The sequence below is a fragment of the Triticum urartu genome, chromosome 3A (assembly GCF_056163025.1).
Source record: "Triticum urartu cultivar PI428250 chromosome 3A, HENAU_Tu73, whole genome shotgun sequence".
Classification (NCBI taxonomy): Eukaryota; Viridiplantae; Streptophyta; class Magnoliopsida; order Poales; family Poaceae; genus Triticum; species Triticum urartu.
In genome coordinates this window covers 508,751,462-508,775,123 of record NC_141875.1, presented here as the reverse complement: position 1 = coordinate 508,775,123, position 23,662 = coordinate 508,751,462, and the positions used below count along the sequence as shown (strand labels likewise).

Genomic DNA, 23,662 nt, shown 5'->3' with positions numbered 1-23,662 from the left:
GATGTTCTATACTGTTGATCTAACGGCTGTCACTTGGGCCAAGGACATGAATGTTTGGTTCATGGGTGTATATACATCCTATATGAACAAAAAGTTATTAAACAGAATTTTAAAAAATCTAAAAATATTTTTGAAATAAACTTGATCTTCCATTGTACTTATGAAAAAATTGCACGAAAAGGGAAAACCACGTTCACTTCAGGGCAAAAATATAGGCCAGAATAGTGTCTTGTTTACAGCAATAAACCTTTTTTGCCCTAAAGTCAACAATGGTTTTTTACTGAAAAAGAAAATGTTTATTAAAAAATCTATTTTTTAATTTTTAAAAATATATCAGGTGTATATACACCCAAGAACCAAAGCTCATTTGGAACCCCTACAATAGAGCTACTTTCGAGAAGATGATGATCGGATCAAAACCCTCTTTGATGTTATTTTTGCAACCTGCAACTCTTTATTTTCATATGCATTTATCCAAAAAGAAGAGGGCATGGTGGAGGCTTTGAAGACTAGAGCGGAGCCATTGAAGGCAAACACTATCAACTTGATGGAGCTGCGTGATGCTGGGAAGTCGGGACCTGCGACTTCTGCCTAATGCAGAGTTCACAACTTCAGTTTTACCGAATGGCTATCTTATCTTTTGTTGTTCTCGCCTAAGGGTCCGACTGGAACACCGTTTTTCGGCTGAATACAATCGTAAAATATAGCCTCGTACAGAAACAACCGGCAGACTTCAGCTGCACGCTTGGATGGTCATTTTCGAACAGTAATCGTTCCGCCGGTATCCTAGATTACCCTTGTATCCAACCTGTAAACAAAATGCCTCACCCATGGCCGGTTTTCCCAATCCATCGGAATGTGTTGGAGGAAGGTAATATACAATTGTAGGGAGTTGCAAGGGTAGCAAAAATCTAGCATTCCAAGCGCAACCTAAGTGGAATCTCGATTGTGGTTTCTGAGCTTGCTTTGCGGTGCTAGGATTAGTGTTATATGCGGTGCTACCTGATTTTTGGGTAGTGCGTAGTGTTTTTCAAACAGTGCTTTGAACTGTCTTCTTTCTCCTTCACGCCTTCTATACAAAAACTCTGATAATGCATTTCCGATAGTGGAGAACACAGTGTCACCCTGTTGGCCTGGCTCGCTTGGGTATAATCTCTGTGTTATATGTGTATAATCTCTTTTGCATTTTACCATACACCTGTATATGTACTGGCTCATGGCCCTCCTGTGAATGCAGTTGCCCATTTCTAACATGGTATCAGATGCTTAGGTTTCTCTCCCGTTCCTGCACGCTCGCAACTCCGTGCCTCGCTCCCCCGTCGCCAGCCTCCCTCTACCTCGTCGCTGGCGCCGTCCACCTCCTCCCTCGCCCCCGGCTCTCTCCCTCCCCGCCGCCACGCCGCCTCGCCCCGGCCTGCGTTGCCCCGAGCTCGGCCGCGGCCTGCCTTCGCTGTCCCGCGCCGCCCCGAGCGCGGCCGTGGCCTGCCGTTGCCGCCTCGCGTTGCCCCGCGCCTTCCCGTGCTCGGCCGCGGCCGGCGGCCACCTCCCCACGTCCAGCAGCCGCCTCCCCGCGCCCGGCCGTGACCTCCCCGCGCACTGCCGCCCCTGGCCGCCTCCTGCTGCAGTCGGTGCTGCCCAGGGCCGGCCCCTCCCACGCTCGCCCTTCCCCCTCCCCGCTTCCTCCATCAGGGCTGGATCGAGCCAGAGCGAGCCCGATCTCGATCTGGACCGGGTTCTCCTGTAGCAGTCTACTGTAGTCGTTGACAAAAAAACAGAGAGCTCCTCATGTCTTCTTCGGGCTATGTCGCCGTTCCTCGGTGCTCGGTGATCTTCGATGGCACCAACTATGCCGAGTTTGCGGGGTTTATGCGTATCCACATGCGCGGTCTCCTTCTGTGGGGTGTTCTCTCTGGCGAGGTCCCCTGTCCGCCTTGCCCTGTTGCTCCTGTGGCTCCTACCCCGCTAGCACCGTCGGTTCTTGCTGCTGATACCTCTCAGGCTGATCGCGATGCCGCCAAGACTCTCGATGATACTGCAGTTGATGCCTATGATCAGCAGATGTCAGCCTATTCGGATGCCCTTTTTGCCTATCATGATGATCTGTCTGCTTACACTCAATGGTGCAATGATGATGCTCGTGCTGCTGCTGTTCTTACTACGAGTGTCCTTCCTCAGTTCGCCTCGGGGTTTATGGGACTTGGCACCGTTGCAGCGATGTGGTCTTATCTCTGTCAGCGCTATCAGCCCTCTGGTGATGCTCTCTACCTATCTGTGGTGCGTCAGGAGCATGGACTCCAGCAAGGTGATTCCTCTGTTGATGAGTTTTATTCACAGTGCTCTGCCATCTGGCGTCAGCTTGACTCTCTTCGGACCGTCGTTTGTGGAACTTGCCGTTGTTGTCAGACTACACGGTCCGATGTGGAGTTTCAGCGGGTTCACGAGTTCTTATCTCGTCTTCGCTCTGAGTTCGAGCCTCGCCGTGCTCACCTGCTTGCTCGTGGTCGTGTTGCTATCTCGGAGGTACTTGCTGAGCTTCGTGCTGAAGAGACCCGCCTACGCTCTGCTGGGTTACTTGTGGTTCCATCAGTGTTGGCCGCCCGAGTTCCTATGCCACCTGCTGGCCTCACCGCTCCACCGCTCGTGCCTACTCCTTCAGGGGGTGGGTCGTCCTTCTTATGCTGAGAGGGGACGGTCGCGCCGTGACACCTTCTGTGGCTACTGCTCTCGGCCAGGTCACCCAGAGTCTGATTGCCGTGAGAAGAAGCGAGACCGGAGGCGCTCCTCTTCCAGTGGGACTCCTGGATCCTCCTCGACCCCGTCACTCACTGACCAGGACATTATGAGGCTCAAGCATCTCTTAGCTTCCTCAGACTCTTCGTCGACCGGTTCTGCTCCTGCTGTGACTGCAGCCACTACTCCACCACCGCAAGCATCTACGCAGTCAGGTACATCTTCGTGGGTTCTGGATTCTGAAGCCTCTTTTCATATGTCTTCTGATTCTTCCGTGCTGTCTTCTCTCCGACCTCTTGATTCGCCTGTTAATGTTCTTACTGCTGATGGCACACCTCTTCATGTTGCTAGCCGTGGTCTTCTTTCCACTCCATCTTTTTCTGTTCCTAGTGTTTCACATGTTCCTCGCCTCACCATGAATCTTTTTTCCGCTGCCCAACTTACTGATTTTGGTTGTCGTGTCATTCTTGATACCGACTCTTGCTCCATTCAAGATCGTCGCACCAAGGCTTTGGTTGGTGCTGGCCCCCGGCGCCGTGAGTCAGAGGGCCTTTGGGAGGTTGACTGGCTTTGTGTTCCTTCCGCTGCCACCACTTCAACCAGCTCCCATGCTCTTACTGCCTCTTCGTCTGCGTCCTTCCAGCAGTGGCATCATCGCCTTGGTCACATATGTGGCTCTCGCTTGTCTTCTTTAGTTCGTCAGGGCCTCTTAGGGTCTGTATCTGGAGATGTTTCTTTACCTTGTAATGGCTGCAGACTTGGCAAACAGACCCAGTTACCTTATCCTACTAGTGAGTCGGTATCTCAGCGTCCTTTTGACTTAGTTCATTCTGATGTATGGGGTCCTGCTCCCTTTGATTCGAAAGGTGGTCACCGCTACTATATCTTGTTTATTGATGATTTCTCTCGCTACACTTGGCTCTACTTTATGAAATCTCGGAGCAAGGTTCTCTCTATATACAAACGTTTTGCTGCCATGGTTCACACCCAGTTTTCCACGCCCATTCGTACTTTTCGTGCTGACTCTGCTGGTGAGTTTATCTCCCAGCTGTTGCGTGGTTTTCTTGTGGAACATGGTACTCTTGCCCAGTTCTCATGTCCTGGTGCCCATGCTCAGAATGGCGTTGCCGAACGTAAGCATCGTCATCTACTTGAGACTTCTGCTCTGATGATTGCCGCTTCTCTCCCACCCCACTTCCGGGCTAAGGCTATTTCTGCATCCACCTATCTCATCAACATACAGCCATCGACTGCTCTGCAGGGTGGTATTCCTATGGAGTGTCTCACTGGTCGCTCTCCTGACTACTCAGCTCTTCGTATGTTTGGATGTGTGTGCTATGTCTTTCTTGCCCCGCGAGAATGCACCAAACTGACTGCTCAGTCGGTTGAGTGTGTTTTTCTTGGCTACAGTGATGAGCACAAGGGCTATCGCTGCTGGGATCATGTTGGTCGTCGTTTGCGCATCTCGTGTGATGTGACCTTTGACGAGTCATGCTCTTACTACCCACGTCCTTCTACCTCGAGCTTCTCTGTGGACGATCCTTCTTTCCTTCTTCTCCCCGATACACCCTGCTATGTGCCTCCTCATGTTTTTCCTCCTACGCCTGCACCTCTCCTTCCTTCTTCTTCACCATCGACACCATCTTCCCCATCCTCCTCCTCCAACTCTCCACCATCATCTCTAGTCCGTCGCCCTCTCTCACCATTTCCTCTTCACTATACTCGCCGCCCTCGTTCTGAGGATGTTTCCCCTGATGCGCCTTCCACCTTTGGTGCACCTCCTTTCACGCCTCCCCCGGTTCATAACCTCCGTGCTCGGCCTCGCCCCCCGCCTGATCGCTATTCTCCTGATCGGGGCCGTCTCTCTGTTATTGCAGAGCCCACATCCTATCGGACTGCCATGACTTAGCCTGAATGGCAGCTTGCGATGGCCGAAGAGCTTGCTGCCCTTGAGCGCTCTGGCAAATGGGATCTAGTTTCCCTCCCTTCCGGTGTCCGTCCCATCACCTGCAAGTGGGTCTACAAGATTAAGACTCGCTCTGATGGTTCTCTTGAGCGCTACAAAGCGTGCCTTGTGGCCCGTGGTTTTCAGCAGGAGCAGGGACGCGATTATGATGAGACATTCGCTCATGTGGCCCACATGACCACTGTTCGCACTCTTCTTGCTATTGCTTCTGTTCGTCATTGGTCTATCTCTCAACTTGATGTTCAGAACGCCTTTCTTAATGGCGAGTTGCGTGAGGAGGTTTATATGCAGCCACCACCGGGGTACTATGCTCCTGATGGTATGGTCTGTCGACTTCGCCGCTCCCTCTATGGTCTTAAATAGGCCCCTCGCGCCTGGTTTGAGCGCTTCGCCTCTATGGTAACTGCCGCTGGCTTCTTGCCCAGTGATCATGATCCCGCGTTGTTTGTTCACACGTCTCCTCGTGGACAGACTCTGCTCCTTCTCTATGTTGATGACATGATCATCACTGATGACGACTCTGACCACATAGCCTTTGTTAAGGCTCGCCTTCACGACCAGTTCCTCATGACTGATCTTGGTCCACTTCGCTATTTTCTTGGGATTGAGATCTCCTCGACCTCTGATGGCTTCTACATCTCCCAAGAAAAATATATTCAGGATCTTCATGCTCGCGCTACTCTCGATGATGAGCGCACAGTTGTGACTCATATGGAGCTCAACGTTCAGCTTCGTGCTTCTGATGGTGACCCTCTCCCCAACCCCACTCGCTATCGTCACCTTGTTGGCAGTCTTGTCTATCTTGCTGTTACGCGTCCTGATATCTCCTATCTTGTTCATATCCTGAGTCAGTTCATTTCAGCCCCCACCTCTGTCCACTATAGCCATCTCCTTCGTGTTCTACGATATCTTCGTGGCACGCTCTCTCAGCGCCTTTTCTTTCCCCGCTCCAACTCTCTTGAACTCCAGGCCTACTCTGATGCTACCTGGGCTAGTGATCCCTCTGATCGACGCTCGCTGTCTGCTTATTGTGTCTTTCTTGGCGGCTCTCTTATTGCCTGGAAGACAAAGAAACAGACTGCCGTTTCTCGCTCGAGTACAGAGGCTAAGTTGCGAGCCATGGCTATGCTGACGGCTGAGGTGATCTGGTTACGGTGGTTACTTGAGGACTTTGGTGTGTCTGCTACTACCTCGACTCCCTTATTGTCAGACGATACTGGTGCTATCAGTATTGCGCGTGACCCGGTGAAGCATGAGCTCACCAAGCACATCGGTGTTGATACCCACTTTGTGCGTGCTGCTGTGCAGGATCAGACTCTCGCTCTTCACTATGTGCCCTCTGAGTTATAGTTGGCGGACTTCTTCACGAAGGCACATACTCGAGCACAGCATAGTTTTCTTCTCTCCAAACTCAGTGTTATTGATCCACCATGAGTTTGAGGGGGGGGTGTTAGATGTGTATAGTCTCTCTTGCATTTTACCATACACCTGTATATGTACTGGCCCATGGCCCTCCTGTGAATGCAGTTGCCCATTCCTAACAGCTTGGTGCGAGCAAGCCCACCCGCGTTCGAGTCTCAGAGGTGACGTGCGGTGCTTAGAGATTTTCTTTTATAAAAATTAAAATGAAATATGTATTTGGCAACCCTGTGCCTGATTGCAAAACTGCCACACCACTCGGTGTCCCTTCGATCGGCATCGCAGCATGATCCACTTTTTCGGTTCTTCCACTCCTTCCCCGCGCTCGTCCTCTCCTTCAGGCGATGTCGTGTAGCGGCTCACATATAGTGGTCGCCGCCCCGCCATCGCCGCCCGTTCGACGGCAAGCCATGGCGTCGCTGCTGCTGTGCAAGGTGTCGGGCTACGTGCCGCACCGCACGACCCGGACGCCTCCTCATCGTCCTACCACAGAGCCATGCGAGCTCCGCCGGTGCTCGCCTGTGTGCGCTACCGCCCTGGACGCCGGCGAGCGCGCGAACGCGCAGCAGCACATGCACCTTTGGACGACGAGTCTCGGAGGAGGATGGGGTACTCCCAATTCCAACCGTGACGGCAATCAATCGGTGGCACCGATGGAACGCCGGACGTAGAGGCCAGTAGAGGTGAGCTCATGAGGCTCGGCCGCTCCTCCTCTTGCAGTCATGCAGGTCAGGGGCTGCTCCTGCCGCCCAGCACATGGTCCCGGCTCCCCTTGCGTCCTTGTCGCCGCCGACTCGATCTGCGCTCGCCGGCGTGGCTTGGTAAGAAAAGGAAGGATGAGAGAGATCAGGATTGACTTGCACCCCCTTGTGAGCTCGATTCACCGGTGCAGTTAATTAACGAGAAGAAAAGAGAAAGGAGAGATTCATGGAATGGATTCGCCGGTGCCTTCAAATCAAATCAAAGGGGAAAACTGCCGGGATTCGAGTCGCCGGAGTTGGAGAGGAGCTCGCGGTGGTCGATTTGAGAACCTGATAACTTAAGTGAAAACACCATGGTAACTTTGACAACTGGGAAGAAAATTATTGAAAAGAACCCCATTGATTTCTGAGTAAATAGCGTGGTAACATACACACCGCAGACCTGATAACTTGGTGTTAAAAAATTTGTTGAAAAGATATATTTGATAACTTCTGTGTAAATAGTATGATAACATACACATCGCAGACCCGACAACGTAGGTGAAAACATCATGGTAATTTGGACACGAGCAAAAAATTGCTAAAAATGTACCACCAGTAACTGATGTGTACTGTAACACCCCGGATGTAATTTACCTTATCTGTATCCCAACTCTTGCAGTTTCCAGCCTAAGTTATTTTATTTTCCTCAGGTTCGGGTTTTTGTCTCCGTGTGTTTTTGCCTTTTTTATGCATCTCATATCATGTCATCATGTGCATTGCATTTGCATACGTATTCGTCTCATGCATCCGAGCATTTTTTCCCGTTGTCCGTTTTGCATTCCGGCGCTCCTATCTCCTCCGGTGCCCCTTTATACCTCTTTTCATGTGTGGGGGTTAAACATTTCCGGATTGGACCGAGACTTGCCAAGCGGCCTTGGTTTACTACCGGTAGACCGCCTGTCAAGTTTCGTGCCATTTGGACTTCGTTTGTTATTCCAACGGTTAACCGAGGGACCGATAAGGCCTCGTTTGTGTTGCAGCCCAACACCCATCCAATTTGGCCCAAAACCCACCTAAACCTGCTCCATCATCTAGAGCGTTCGATCACGATCGCATGGCCGCAAACCGTGCTCAATTTGGAGCCTCCTAGCTCCTCCTATCTATAAAAGGCCTCCTCCCCGAAAATTTCGGATCAAGTCTACCCTAACCCTAGCTCCCCGCTCCTGTCTGCACGCCGGACGTGTCCGCCGGCGCCGGACAACGTCCGCCGCCGCCCGCGCCCTCTCAGCGACCGCCACCTATCCCTGTCGCTGCCACTCGACCGCGCGGCCCGGCGAGCTCGCGGGAGGCCCGCCCGAGCAACCCACCGGGCTAGTGGCACCGCCCCGCGCCGCCTCGTCCCTCCGCGCTACGGCGAGCCGCGCCGCCCCGCCGCCTACGCTCGCCACGCCGCCGCCTGCCTCCCTCGCCCGCGGGCGCCACCACCTCGCCGCCGCGGTCTGCCGCGCCGCCGCCACGTCGTCCTCGCCGCCGCCTCAACGCCGGCGCCGCCCGGCCGCGCCTCCCCTCCTCACCGCCCGCGGCCGACGCCTCCATCGCCGGCGACGAGCTCCTCCGGCGAGCCGCCCGGTAAGCTTCTTCCTCCAGCGACCTCGGGAACCGTGCCGCGCTGCTACAGTGGATCGGCCAGACCCAGATCCAAAAGTCTCTCGGTTGACTTTTTCCCAGGAACCCTAATTTTTTTGCAAATTTTCATCATGTCGTAACTCTGCATCTGTAGCTCCAATTCGTGCGTGTAGCATATCGAAATGTTCGTCTCGACGGGTGCATCATTTCATCTTATTGCATCATTTTCATTTGAGCTCATCTTGATGCCCGAAATGCTATTGGAAGAGGGCTATGCGAGGAATTTGGCAGATCTGTTTCAGCAGATAGCTATTTGTCATTTTTGCCATGTTTAATGTGTGCATGCTATGATCCTGAGATCTACATGTGTTTTGTTATATACCATGCCATCTTTACAGAGGTGCTTACCATGTATTTTTGTGATACTTGTGGTGACTATCACAAGCTTGCAAACTAGCGTAATCGGTAATGCTGATTTCAGGGACTTAGAGTTTCACTAAGTCCTTGTCCTGATTTTGTTGTTATGCCATATGTTCATGTTGTTTCCTAGTGATCCGTGCCTCTTTTGAGGATGATCAGTAAGGATGTTTTGTTAACATTGTGGTGCTCTATTCATCCAAGTCTTTGTTTGCATTTATGGAGCAACCTAGCTTGAGTCAATCGAGCTCTACTTTTGCTATAAATTAATCCTGGCAGATTGTTGACATGTTTAGTGATTTTGCCAAGGATGTTGCTATTGATTCGTGCATGCTATGTTATTGTTCTTGCCATGTCTAGTTCCTATGACATGTATTCTTGATGGGTGTATGCTTAGTTTGTCATTCCATGCTTTGTAGTGAGTGCATCAAGCTCGTAAACATGCCTACTCATTAACTGATTTGCATGCTCCAGTTTTTTCATTAAGTCTGAAATCTGTTTATGTTTTTGCCATGTTCACATGCTTGCAATTGTATTTTCTGATCCCTTTTGGCTCAAGGTCACTAAGGGACTTTTGTTAAGTGCTTTGAGTAGCTTCATGCCATGCCTTGCTTTTCCATGTTAAGTTCCTGTAGCTTGTAGTTTTCATGCTCTAAAGTGTGCTTCCTGATGATAAATTCTAGACTTGTGTTAATTTCACTACGTCTGAAACCTGTTATCATTTGCACTTTTGCCATGCTTGTTTGAACCTGTTAATGGATGAATTAGTCGTAGCTCAGTGTTCATCTTTTGTCAAGCCTTATGAGTGGATCCCTGCCATATATTTTGTTGTCATGTTTGAGTGCTGTAGAATATTTATCTTGATGCATTTAGTTGGTCACTTGCTGATTATCGCAAACTGGTGCCATATTTGTTTTGCTTGCCATTTCCAAACCGTGCATCCGATTCTGGTGATCTTTATATCGATTTCAACCAAAATCACCTCAACTTTCCAGTGGCACTCTTGGATTTCCAAGTTGAGGCCAGGTTCAATCATTCCTTGTCAAATCTCGCATATGCATCACATCCTGCATCCCGCATATCATACCATGTTTGCATCATGTTGTTTGAGCATTGCACGTGGTTCATTGTGTTCCGTTTGCTTGTTGTTCTTCTTAGGGTAGAGCCGGGAGACGAGTTCATGAATGAGGAGCCCGTTGAGTTCGCTTACGAGGATCAAGTCAACTCTGACAACTTTGCAGGCAAGATGATCATACCCTCGAAATCACTTCTATCTTTGCTTGCTAGATGCTCGCTCTTTTGCTATGCCTATGCTACGATGCCTACCACTTGCTTATCATGTCTCCCAAATTGCCATGTCAAACCTCTAACCCACCATGTCCTAGCAAACCGTTGTTTGGCTATGTTACCGCTTTGCTCAGCCCCTCTTATAGCGTTGCCAGTTGCAGGTGAAGATTGGAGATCGTTCCTTGTTGGAACATTGTTTATTGTTGGGATATCACTATATTATCTTGTTATCTTAAATGCACCTATATACTTGGTAAAGGGTGGAAGGCTCGGCCTTTTGTCTAGTGTTTTGTTCCACTCTTGCCGCCCTAGTTTTCGTCTTATCGGTGTTATGTTCCCGGTTTTTGCGTTCCTTATGCGATTGGGTTATAATGGGAACCCCTTGACAGTTCGCCTTGAATAAAACTCTTCCAGCAATGCCCAACATTGGTTTTACCATTCGCCACCTAGACTTTTTTCCTTGGGTTTCGCGGACTCAAGGGTCATCTTTATTTTAACCCCCCCCCCCCGGGCCAGTGCTTCTCTAAGTGTTGGTCCAACTGAGCGATGTCCGGGGCTACCAGGGGCAACTCTGGGCTGGCCTACCCGACGTCTTGCTCATCCGGTGTGCCCTGAGAACAAGATATGTGCAGCTCCTATCGGGATTTGTCGGCACATCTGGGTGGTGTTGCTGGTTTAGTTTTACCATTGTCGAGGATGTCTTATAACCGGGATGCCGAGCCTGATTGGAATGTCTCGGGAGAAGGAATATCCTTCGTTGACCATGAGAGCTTGTGATGGGCTAAGTTGGGACTCCCCTGGAGGGATTTGAACTTTCGAAAGCCGTGCCCGCGGTTATGGGCAGATGGGAATTTGTTAATGTCCGGTTGTAGATAACATGAAACTTAACTTAATTAAAATGAATCAACCGCGTGTGTAACCGTGATGGTCTCTTCTCGGCGGAGTCCGGGAAGTGAACACGGTGTTGGAGTAATGCTTGACGTAGGTTGTTCTAGGATCACTTCTTGATCGTAGATGTTCGTCCGTGCTTTGCTTTCTCTTCTCGCTCTCTTTTGTGAATAGGTTAGCCACCATATATGCTAGTCGCTTGCTGCAGCTCCACATCATACCTTACCTTACCTATAAGCTTAAATAGTCTTGATCGCGAGGGTGCGAGATTGCTGAGTCCCCGTGACTCACAGATTACTTCCAAAACCAGATGCGGGGACCGATGATACCGCTCCAAGCGATGCGCTTAAGCTCAAGTGGGAGTTCGATGAAGACTCTCGCCATTACTATGTGTCTTTCCCAGATGATCAGTAGTGGTAACCAATTGGGGCGATCGGGGACTTTGTCGCATGTGGGGGTTGATCTTTATTTTGGTACCATAGTCAGACCATGAGTGTATTGGATGATTGTAATGTTATTCATGTATTTGTGTGACGTGGCGAGTGTAAGCCAACTATGTATCCTTTCCCCTTTTATCTATTTACATGGGTTGTTGTGAAGATTACCTTACTTGCGACATTGCTTTCAATGCGGTTATGCCTCTAAGTCATGCTTCGACACGTAGGAGATATAGCCGCATCGAGGGCGTTACAAGTTGGTAATCAGAGCCTTCCCCGACCTTAGGAGCCCCCTGCTTGATCGAATCGTTGGCGTTGTTGAGTCTAGAAAAATGTTTTGAGTCATTTAGGAATTATATATCGGAGAGTTAGGAATTCTTTTTACTCCCCAGTCCCTTCATCGCTCTGGTGAGGCATCCTGACGTAGAGTTTTGACTCTTTCTCTTCTCAAATTTCACTAAAAATTTTTTAGGATCACGCAGGTATCTTGGAATTGTTCCGATCGATTTGTGACGAGAACATTGTTCTTGGTGCCTCCTGTCATTTAGGGGTTGTGGCAGTGTCCCGGGGAGTAGAGCTCCGAGGTGTTGTCATCACAATTTTACCGTTGAGATTCTGGAATACCTGAGTTTCGCCGACATCGAAAATCTCTTTTATGCAGTTGTTGGTGAAATAACCTCGACGCCACCCAGTACTGGGGCGGGAGTTCGGGAGTATTGCCATAACTCATATAACGGATGCTTTTCGAAGGTTGAGGTAAATGATTTCCGAAGGTTTCTCGGTTATGTGTTGAAGGATGGATACAGCTGGATGTAGGATTTGCTAGATTTGGGTGAGATATTATGCTTCCCCTATATCCCCAACACCTGATTGCATAATCGGAAAGGTTCGGGAGTTTCATAGGTGGGAATTCTCATAGCTCTAGTTCTTCTTCCACGGATATTTGGTTTGGGATTGGGTAATCCTCACCAAGTATTTGCTCATGTTCCGTACCTTGTTGTTTTTTCTTCTACCTTAATCCTAAGTGGCTTCTCAATTTATGGATATGTGACCATTTTGATTGGAATGCATTAGTTCATTTTGTTCGGATGTGAAGACTATATGTTGCAATTTCAACCCGTTTGATTCAGCTTCAATATTTTGCTGTCAATATGCTAATAGATGTCACCCTATTCAGGATGGCTCCTCCAACGCGCACGACTCCGAATCCTGATCCGCCACCACCACCTCCACCTCCGGAGGCATGGCAAGCTGTGATGGCCTCTACCAATGCAAACATGCAGCTGATCATGCAACTTCTTCAAGAGCGCAACCAAGGGAACCAGGGTCATGGCAACAATCAGAATCAGTTTGCTACACTCAACCAGTTCCTTGCTAACCAGCCAAAGACCTTCATCAATTGTGTTGAGGCAACAGACGTTGATTATTGGCTCGTGGACATATGCAAGCATTTCGAGTGCAGTAACGTCAGGCCTGAGGACTTTGTCAAGTTCGCCTCCTTCCAACTCAAAGACCAAGCTGCAGAATGGTTTCAGCAGTACAAAGATTCCAGAGGAGGCCATGTGATTACCTGGGATGAATTCCGTCAAGACTTCAAAGCTCATCATATTCCTCAGAGTGTGGCTGAAAGCAAGCGTGAGGAATTCCGCAACCTGAAGCAAGGCACTATGTCTGTTTACCAGTACAACAAAATGTTTCAGAAGCTCGCCCGTTATGCTAAGCAAGACGTCCCTGACGAGAAGAGCATGATTTACCAGTTCAGGGGTGGTCTCAGAGAAGAAATCCAGCTAGCTCTCGTCCTCTTTGAGCCCAAGAGGTACGATGGGTTTTACAACATGGCAATGAAGCAAGAGACTGCTCAACTGAAGTGCGATGCTTCCAAGAAGCGAGTCAGAGATGCTACTCCTTCTTCCTCAACTCAAGTGGCTAAGCAGCAGAAGTATTGGCTTCCTCCTCCTTCGTTCCGTCAGCCTTATCAGCAGAAGAGCAAAGGTTGAAGGAAATATGCCCTAGAGGCAACAATAAAGTTATTATTTATTTCCTTATATCATGATAAATGTTTATTATTCATGCTAGAATTGTATTAACCGGAAACATAATACATGTGTGAATACATAGACAAACGTATGTCACTAGTATGCCTCTACTTGACTAGCTCGTTGATCGAATATGGTTAAGTTTCCTAACCATAGACATGAGTTGTCATTTGATTAACGGGATCACATCATTAGGAGAATGATGTGATTGACTTGACCTATTTCGTTCGCTTAGCACTTGATCGTTTAGTTTGTTGCTATTGCTTTATTCATGACTTATACATGTTCCTATGACTATGAGATTATGCAACCCCCGTTTATCGGAGGAACACTTTGTGTGCTACCAAACGTCACAACGTAACTGGGTGATTATAAAGGTGCTCTACAGGTGTCTCCGAAGGTACTTGTTGGGTTGGCGTATTTCGAGATTAGGATTTGTCACTCCGATTGTCGGAGAGGTATCTCTGGGCCCTCTCGGTAATGCACATCACATAAGCTTTGCAAGCATTGCAACTAATAAGTTAGTTGCGGGATGATGTATTACGGAACGAGTAAAGAGACTTGCCGGTAACGAGATTGAACTAGGTATTGAGATATCGACGATCAAATCTCGGGCAAGTAACATACCGATGACAAAGGGAACAACGTATGTTGTTATGCGGTCTGACCGATAAAAGATCTTCGTAGAATATGTAGGAGCTAATATGAGCATCCAGGTTCCGCTATTGGTTATTGACCAGAGACGTGTCTCGGTCATGTCTACATTGTTCTCGAACCCGTAGGGTCCGCACGCTTAACGTTACGATGACAGTTTCATTATGAGTTTACATATTTTGATGTACGGAAGGTTGTTCGGAGTCCTGGATATGATCACGGACATGACGAGGAGTCTCAAAATGGTCGAGACATAAAGATCAATATATTGGACGGCTATATTCGGATACCGGAAGTGTTTCGGGTGATTTCGGAGAACCAGAGTGCCAGAAGGGTTACCGGAACCCCCCGGGGAAGTATTGGGCCTTAGTGGGCCTGAGGGGAGAGAGAGGGCAGCAGCCCAGGAGGTGGCGCGCCCCCTCCCATGGGGAGTCTGAATTGGACTAGGGGAGGGGGGCGAGGCCCCTCTTTTCCTCTCCCTCTCCCTCTTTTTCCTTTCCCCTTCTCTCTTCCTAGTTGGACTAGGAAAGGGGAGTCCTACTCCTACTAGGAGGAGGACTCCCCCCTCCTTGGCGCACCCCAAGGGCCGGCCGGCCTCTCCCCCTTGCTCCTTTATATACGGGGGCAGGGGGCACCTCTAGACACAACAATTGATCTCTTGATCTCTTAGCCGTGTGCGGTGCCCCCCTCCACCATAATCCACCTCGGTCATATCGTAGTGGTGCTTGGGCGAAGCCCTGTGACGGTAGAACATCAAGATCGTCACCACACCGTCGTGCTGACGAAACTCTTCCCCGACACTTTGCTGGATCGGAGTCCGGAGATCGTCATCGAGCTGAACGTGTGCTAGAAATCGGAGGTGACGTAGTTTCGGTGCTTGATCGGTCGGGCCGTGAAGACGTACGACTACATCAACCGCGTTGTGCTAATACTTCCTCTTCCGGTCTACAAGGGTACGTAGACAACACTCTCCCCTCTCGTTGCTATGCATCACCATGATCTTGCGTGTGCGTAGGAAATTTTTTGAAATTACTACGTTCCCCAACAGTGGTATCAGAGCCAGGTTTTATGCGTTGATGTAATATGCACGAGTAGAACAGAAGTGAGTTGTGGGCGATATAAGTCATACTGCTTACCAGCATGTCACACTTTGGTTCGGCGGTATTGTTGGATGAAGCGGCCCGGACCGACATTACGCGTACGCTTACGCGAGACTGGTTTTACCGCCGTGCTATGCACACAGGTGACTAGCGGGTGTCAGTTTCTCCAACTTTAGTTGAACCGAGTGTGGCTATGCCCGGTCCTTGAGAAGGTTAAAACAGCACCAACTTGACAAACTATCATTGTGGTTCTGATGCGTAGGTAAGAACGGTTCTTGCTAAGCCCGTAGCAGCCACGTAAAACTTGCAACAACAAAGTAGAGGACGTCTAACTTGTTTTTGCAGGGCATGTTGTGATGTGATATGGTCAAGATGTGATGAGATATAAGTTATTGTATAAGATGATCATGTTTTGTTGAAGTTATCGGCAACTGGCAGAAGCCTTATGGTTGTCTCTTTATTGCATAAGATGCAAGCGCCAAATAATTGATTTACTTTATTGCTATGCGATAGCAATAATTGCAAGAGCAATAGTTGGCGAGATGACCATGTGATGACACATTGATATAGATCAAGATGATGGAGATCACGGTGTCATGTCGGTGACGATGGAAATCATGACGATGCTTTGGAGATGGGGATCAAAGGCACAAGATGATGATGGCCATATCATGTCACATATTATGATTGCATGTGATGTTTATCTTTTGTACATCTTATTTTGCTTAGTTCGACGGTAGCTTTATAAGATGATTTCTCACTAATTATCAATGTACAAGTGTTCTCCCTGAGTTTGCACCGTTGCGAAAGTTCTTTGTGCTGAGATACCACGTGATGATCGGGTGTGATAGGCTCTACGTTCAAATACAACGGGTGCAAAACAGTTGCACACGCAGAATACTCAGGTTAAACTTGACGAGCCTAGCATATAACAGATATGGCCTCGGAACACTGAGACTGAAAGGTCGAGCGTGAATCATATAGTAGATATGATCAACATAGTGATGTTCACCATTGAAACTACTCCATCTCACGTGATGATCGGACATGGTTTAGTTGATTTGGATCACGTGATCACTTAGAGGATTAGAGGGATGTCTATCTAAGTGGGACTTCTTAAGTAATATGATTAATTGAACTTTAATTTATCATGAACTTAGTCCTGGTAGTATTAGCATATCTATGTTGTAGATCAATAGCTCGCGTTTAGCTCCCCTGTTTTATTTTTGATATGTTCCTAGAGAAAACTAAGTTGAAAGATGTTAGTAGCAATGATGCGGATTGGATCCGTGATCTGAGGTTTATCCTCATTGCTACACAGAAGAATTATGTCCTTGATGCATCGCAAGGTGACAGACCTATTGCAGGAGCAGATGCAGACGTCATGAACGTTTGGCTAGCTCAATATGATGACTACTTGATAGTTTAGTGCACCATGCTTAACAGCTTAGAATCGGGACTTCAAAGATGTTTTGAACGTCATGGATCATATGGATGTTCCAGGAGTTGAAGTTAATATTTCAAGCAAATACCCGAGTTGAGAGATATGAAGTCTCCAACAAGTTCTATAGCTAAAAGATGGAGGAGAATAGCTCAAGCAGTGAGCATGTGTTCAGATTGTCTGGGTACTACAATCGCTTGAATCAAGTGGGAGTTAATCTTCCAGATAAAATAGTGATTGACAGAATTCTCTAGTCACCATCACCAAGTTAGTAGAACTTCATGATGAACAATAGTATGCAAGGGATGATGAAAACGATTCCCGAGCTTTTCATGATGATGAAATCGATGAAGGTAGAAATCAAGAAAGAGCATCAAGTGTTGATGATTAACAAGACCACTAGTTTCAAGAAAAGGGCAAAGGGAAAGAAAGGGAACTTCAAGAAGAACGGCAAACAAGTTGCTGCTCAAGTGAAGAAGCCCAAGTCTGGTCCTAAGCCTGAGACTAAGTGCTTCTGCTGCAAAGGGACTGGTCACTGGAAGCGGAACTACCCCAAGTATTTGGCGGATAAGAAGGATGGCAAAGTGAACAAAGGTATATTTGATATACAGATTATTGATGTGTATTTTACTAGTGTTCATAGCAACCCCTCGGTATTTAATACTGGTTCAGTTGCTAAGAGTAGTAACTCGAAACGGGAGTTGCAGAATGAACATAGACTAGTTAAGGGTGAAGTGACGATGTGTGTTGGAAGTGGTTCCAAGATTGATATGATCATCATCGCACACTCCCTATACTTTTGGGATTAGTGTTGAACCTAAATAAGTGTTATTTGGTGTTTGCGTTGAGCATGAATATGATCTGATCTTGTTTATTGCAATACGGTTATTCATTTAAGTAAGAGAATAAATTGTTGTTCTGTTTACATGAATAAAACCTTATATGGTTACACACCCAATGAAAATGGTTCGTTGGATCTCGATCGTAGTGATACACATATTCATAATATTGAAACCAAAAGATGCAAAGTTAATAATGATAGTGCAACTTATTTGTGGCACTGCCGTTTAGGTCATATTGGTGTAAAGCGCATGAAGAAAATCCATGCTGATGGGCTTTTGGAATCACTTGATTATGAATCAGTTGATGCTTGCGAACCATGCCTCATGGGCAAGATGACTAAGACTCCGTTCTCTGGAACAATGGAGCGAGCAACAGATTTGTTGGAAATCATACATACTGATGTATGTGGTCCGATGAATATTGAGGCTCGCGGCAGGTATCATTATTTTCTGATCTTCACAGATGATTTGAGCAGATATGAGTATATCTACTTGATGAAACACAAATTTGAAACATTTGAAAAGTTCAAAGAATTTCAGAGTGAAGTGGATAATCATCGTAACAAAAATAAAAGTTTCTATGATATGATCGCAAAAGTAAAATATTTGAGTTACGAGTTTGGCCTTCAGTTAAAAACAATGTGAATTAGTTTCACTACTCACGCCACCTGGAACACCACAGTGTAATGGTGTGTCCGAACGTCATAACCATACTTTATTAGATATGGTGCGATCTATGATGTCTCTTACCGATCTACCACTATCGTTTTGGGGTTATGCATTAGAGACAGCTGCATTCACGTTAAATAGGGCACCATCTAAATCCGTTGATACGACACTGTATGAACTATGGTTTGGCAAGAAACCTAAGCCGTCGTTTCTTAAAATTTGAGGTTGCAATGATTATGTGAAATAGTTTCAACCTGATAAGCTCAAACCCAAATCAGAGAAGTGCGTCTTCATAGGATACCCAAAAAGAAAATGTTGGGTACACCTTCTATCACAGATCCGAAGGCAATATATTCGTTGCTGAGAATGGATCCTTTCTAGAGAAGGAGTTTCTCTCAAAAGAAGTGAGTGGGAGGAAAGTAGAACTTGATGAGGTAACTGTACCTGCTCCCTTATTGGAAAGTAGTTCATCACAGAAATCTATTCCTGTGACTACTACACCAATTAGTGAGGAAGCTAATGATGATGATCATGTAACTTCAGATCAAGTTACTACCGAACCTCGTAGGTAAAACAGAGTGAGATCCGCACCAGAGTGATACGGTAATACTACTCTGGAGTTCATGTTACTTGACCATGACGAACCTACGAACTATGAGGAAGCAATGATGAGCCCAGATTCCGCGAAATGGCTTAAGGCCATGAAATCTGAGATGGGATCCATGTATGAGAACAAAGTGTGGACTTTGGTTGACTTGCCCGTTGATCGGCAAGCAATTGAGATTAAATGGATCTTAAAGAGGAAGATGGATGCTGATAGTAGTGTTACTATCTACAAAGCTAGAATTGTCGCAAAAGGTTTTCGACAAGTTCAAGGTGTTGACTACGATGAGAGTTTCTCACTCGTATCTATGCTTAAGTCTATCCGAATCATGTTAGCAATTGCCACATTTTATGAAATCTGGCAAATGGATAAACAAAACTACATTCCTTAATGGATTTATTAAAGAAGAGTTGTATATGATGCAACAAGAAAGTTTTGTCAATCCTAAAGGTGCTAACAAAATATGCAAGCTCCAGCGATCCATCTATGGACTGGTGCAAGCATCTCAGAGTTGGAATATACGCTTTGATAAGTTGATCAAAGCATATAGTTTTATACAGACTTGTGGTGAAGCCTGTATTTACAAGAAAGTGAGTGGGAGCACTACAACATTTCTGATAAGTATATGTGAATGACATATTGTTGATCGGAGATAATGTAGAATTATTCTGCAAAGCATAAAGGAATGTTTGAAAGGAGTTTTTCAAAGAAAGACCTCGGTAAAGCTGCTTACATATTGAGCATCAAGATCTATAGAGATAGATCAAGACACTTAATAAGTTTTTCACTAAGTACATACCTTGACAAGATTTTGAAGTAGTTCAAAATGGAACAGTCAAAGAAGAAGTTCTTTGTTTTTATACAAGGTGTGAAGTTGAGTAAGACTCAAAACCCGACCACGGCAGAAGATAGAGAGACAATGAAAGTCATTCCCTATGCCTCAGCCAAAGGTTCTATAAAGTATGCCATGCTGTGTACCGAACCTATTGTATACCCTGTCCTGAGTTTGGCAAGGGAGTACAATAGTGATCTAGGAGTAGATCACTGGACATTGGTCAAGATTATCCTTAGTGGAATAAGGACATGTTTCTCGATTATGGAGGTGACAAAAGGTTCGTCGTAAAAGGTTACGTCGATGCAAGTTTTGACACTGATCCAAATGACTCAAAGTCTCAATCTAGATACATATTGAAAGTGGGAGCAATTAGCTAGAGTAGCTTAGTGCAGAGCATTGTTGACATAGAAATTTGCAAAATACTTACGGATCTGAATATGGCAGACCTGTTGACTAAACTTCTCTCACAAGCAAAACATGATCACACCTTAGTACTCTTTGGGCGTTAATCACATAGCGATGTGAACTAGATTATTGAATCTAGTAAACCCTTTGGGTGTTGGTCACATGACGATGTGATCTATGGGTGTTAATCACATGGTGATGTGAACTATTGATGTTAAATCACATGGCGATGTGAACTAGATTATTGACTCTAGTGCAAGTGGGAGACTGAAGGAAATATGCCCTAGAGGCAATAATAAAGTTATTATTTATTTCCTTATATCATGATAAATGTTTATTATTCATGCTAGAATTGTATTAACCGGAAACATAATACATGTGTGAATACATAGACAAACAGTATGTCACTAGTATGCCTCTACTTGACTAGCTCGTTGATCGAAGATGGTTAAGTTTCCTAACCATAGACATGAGTTGTCATTTGATTAACGGGATCACATCATTAGGAGAATGATGTGATTGACTTGACCCATTTCGTTGGCTTAGCACTTGATCGTTTAGTTTGTTGCTATTGCTTTCTTCATGACTTATACATGTTCCTATGACTATGAGATTATGCATCTCCCGTTTACCGGAGGAACACTTTGTGTGCTACCAAACGTCACAACGTAACTGGGTGATTATAAAGGTTCTCTACAAGTGTCTCCGAAGGTACTTTTTGGGTTGGCGTATTTCGAGATTAGGATTTGTCACTCCGATTGTTGGAGAGGTATCTCTGGGCCCTCTCGCTAATGCACATCACATAAGCCTTGCAAGCATTGCAACTAATAAGTTAGTTGCAGGATGATGTATTACGGAATGAGTAAAGAGACTTGCCGGTAACGAGATTGAACTAGGTATTGAGATACCGACGATCAAATCTCGGGCAAGTAACATACCGATGACAAAGGGAACAACGTATGTTGTTATGCGGTCTGACCAATAAAAGATCTTCATAGAATACGTAGGAGCCAATATGAGAATCCAGGTTCCGCTATTGGTTATTGACCGGAGACGTGTCTCGGTCATGTCTACATTGTTCTCGAACCCGTAGGGTCCGCACGCTTAACGTTACGATGACAGTTTCATTATAAGTTTATATATTTTGATGTACTGAAGGTTGTTCGGAGTCCCGAATATGATCACGGACATGACGAGGAGTCTCGAAATGGTCGATACATAAAGATCGATATATTGGACGGCTATATTCGGACACCGGAAGTGTTTCGGGTGATTTCGGAGAAAACCGGAGTGCCGGAAGGGTTACCGGAACCCCCGGGGGAAGTATTGGGCCTTAGTGGGCCTGAGGGGAGAGAGAGGGCAGCAGCCCAGGAGGTGGCGCGCCCCCTCCCATGGGGAGTCTGAATTGGACTAGGGGAGGGGGGCGCGGCCCCTCTTTCCCTCTTCCTCTCTTTCCTTTCCCCTTCTCTCTTCCTAGTTGGACTAGGAAAGGGGAGTCCTACTCCTACTAGGAGGAGGACTCCCCCCTCCTTGGCGCACCCCAAGGGCCGGCCGGCCTCTCCCCCTTGCTCCTTTATATACGGGGGCAGGGGGCACCTCTAGACACAACAATTGATCTCTTGATCTCTTATCCGTGTGCGGTGCCCCCCTCCACCATAATCCACCTCGGTCATATCGTAGCGGTGCTTAGGCGAAGCCCTGCGACGGTAGAACATCAAGATCGTCACCACGCCGTCGTGCTAACGGAACTCTTCCCCGACACTTTGCTAGATCGGAGTCCGGGGATCGTCATCGAGCTGAACGTGTGCTAGAAATCGGAGGTGCCGTAGTTTCGATGCTTGATCGGTCGGGCCGTGAAGACGTACGACTACATCAACCGCGTTGTGCTAACGCTTCCGCTTCCGGTCTACGAGGGTACGTAGGCAACACTCTCCCCTCTCATTGCTATGCATCACCATGATCTTGCGTGTGCGTAGGAAATTTTTTGAAATTACTAAGTTCACCAACAAAGATGGCAGTGGATCTTCCCACCCACCCAACCCTGGCTTTCAGAACAAGACTTCGTCTCAAGCTCCAAGATCAAGTGCTCTGTATCACTGTCCGCTTTCAGAGGTCACGTGCAACAAGTGCCAACAGAAGGGTCACTATGCCAACAAATGCTTCAATCAGAGGCGTCTTCCTCCTCCCCCTCCTGTGAGATCGGCAAGTACAGCTGTGGTCAAGCATAACCCCAAGTCTGCTAAGGTCAACTTGCTGAACGCAGCTCAGGCAGAGGACTCGCCAGATGTGATTATGGGTAACCTTCCTGTTAATGACATTCCCGCAAGAGTTCTTTTTGATACTGGTGCATCTTTGTCATCTTTATCGAAGCCTTTTGCATCCATGCATGATGTGCATACTGTTGATTTGCCTAAGCCGATAGCGGTTTCTTCTCCGGGTTTGTTCATAAACACCAAAATGATGGCTCCGGATGTTACTATCACGTTGGGTGACTACAAGTTTCTTTCTTCTCCAATGGTCCTTGGTAACTCGGATATTGATCTTATTCTTGGAATGGACTGGCTTTCTAAGCACAAGGCTCAGCTTGATTGTGCTACCAGGCAGATTCAATTGACTCATTCATCTGAGGATGTAATTGTCTTTGCCGCAAGGGATGATACCATTCATCTATTTTCTCTCAATGAGAAGGATGAGATGGAGGCCATCTCACAAATTCCAGTCATTTGCGAATATCAAGACGTCTTTCCAGAAGAGCTTCCAGGAATGCCTCCGCACCGGCAAGTTGAATTTGTCATCGATCTTGAGCCTGGCACGGAACCTGATTGCAAACGTCCTTACAAGCTGGGACCTAAAGAGTTGAAGGAGCTGAAAAAACAACTCGATGAACAAGAGCGTATGGGTCTCATCTGACCTAGTTCTTCTCCATGGGATTGTGGAGTTTTTGTGAAGAAGGATGGAACGGAACGACTTTGTGTTGACTACCGTCCATTGAACAAGAAGACTATAAAGAACAAGTACCCACTTCCCAACATCAACGAGCTGTTTGAACAACTCAAAGGTGCTCAAGTATTCTCCAAGCTTGATCTCCGTATGGGCTATCACCAGATTCGAATTCGTGAGCAAGATATCCCCAAGACGGCTTTCAGAACAAGCTATGGTTCATATGAATACACTGTCATGTCTTTTGGCCTCGGCAATGCTCCGTCGACTTTCTCTCGCATGATGAACTTCATCTTCAACCCCTACACAAATGACTTCGTCTTGGTCTACCTCGATGACATTTTGTTCTTTTCCAAGAACAAGGAAGATCATGCCAAGCACTTGCTTTTGGTGCTGGATAAGCTCAGAGAACATCAGTTCTACGCCAAGTTTTCAAAGTGCGAGTTTTGGCTCGATGAGGTTCTCTATCTTGGGAATATCATCTCTGCCAAGGGCATAGCGGTGAATCCTGAGAAGGTGTCTGCAATTTTGAATTGGGAACCACCTCAGAACGTGAAGCAACTCCGCAGCTTCCTTGGTCTCGCAAGCTATTGTCGAAGGTTCGTTGAGAACTTCTCAAAGATCGCGAAGCCTCTTTCAAACCTTCTCCAGAAGCACGTCAAGTACGTTTGGTCTCCTGAATG

General features: G+C 47.0%; 2 pseudogenes; one reads left to right on the top strand and one right to left on the bottom strand.

The window, feature by feature from the left end:
• Positions 1-1,785: 1,785 nt before the first annotated feature.
• LOC147980299 (uncharacterized) lies at positions 1,786-4,032 on the top strand (annotated as a pseudogene).
• Positions 4,033-4,429: 397 nt separating this feature from the next.
• Positions 4,430-5,536, bottom strand: LOC147980298 (uncharacterized; annotated as a pseudogene).
• Positions 5,537-23,662: the final 18,126 nt, after the last annotated feature.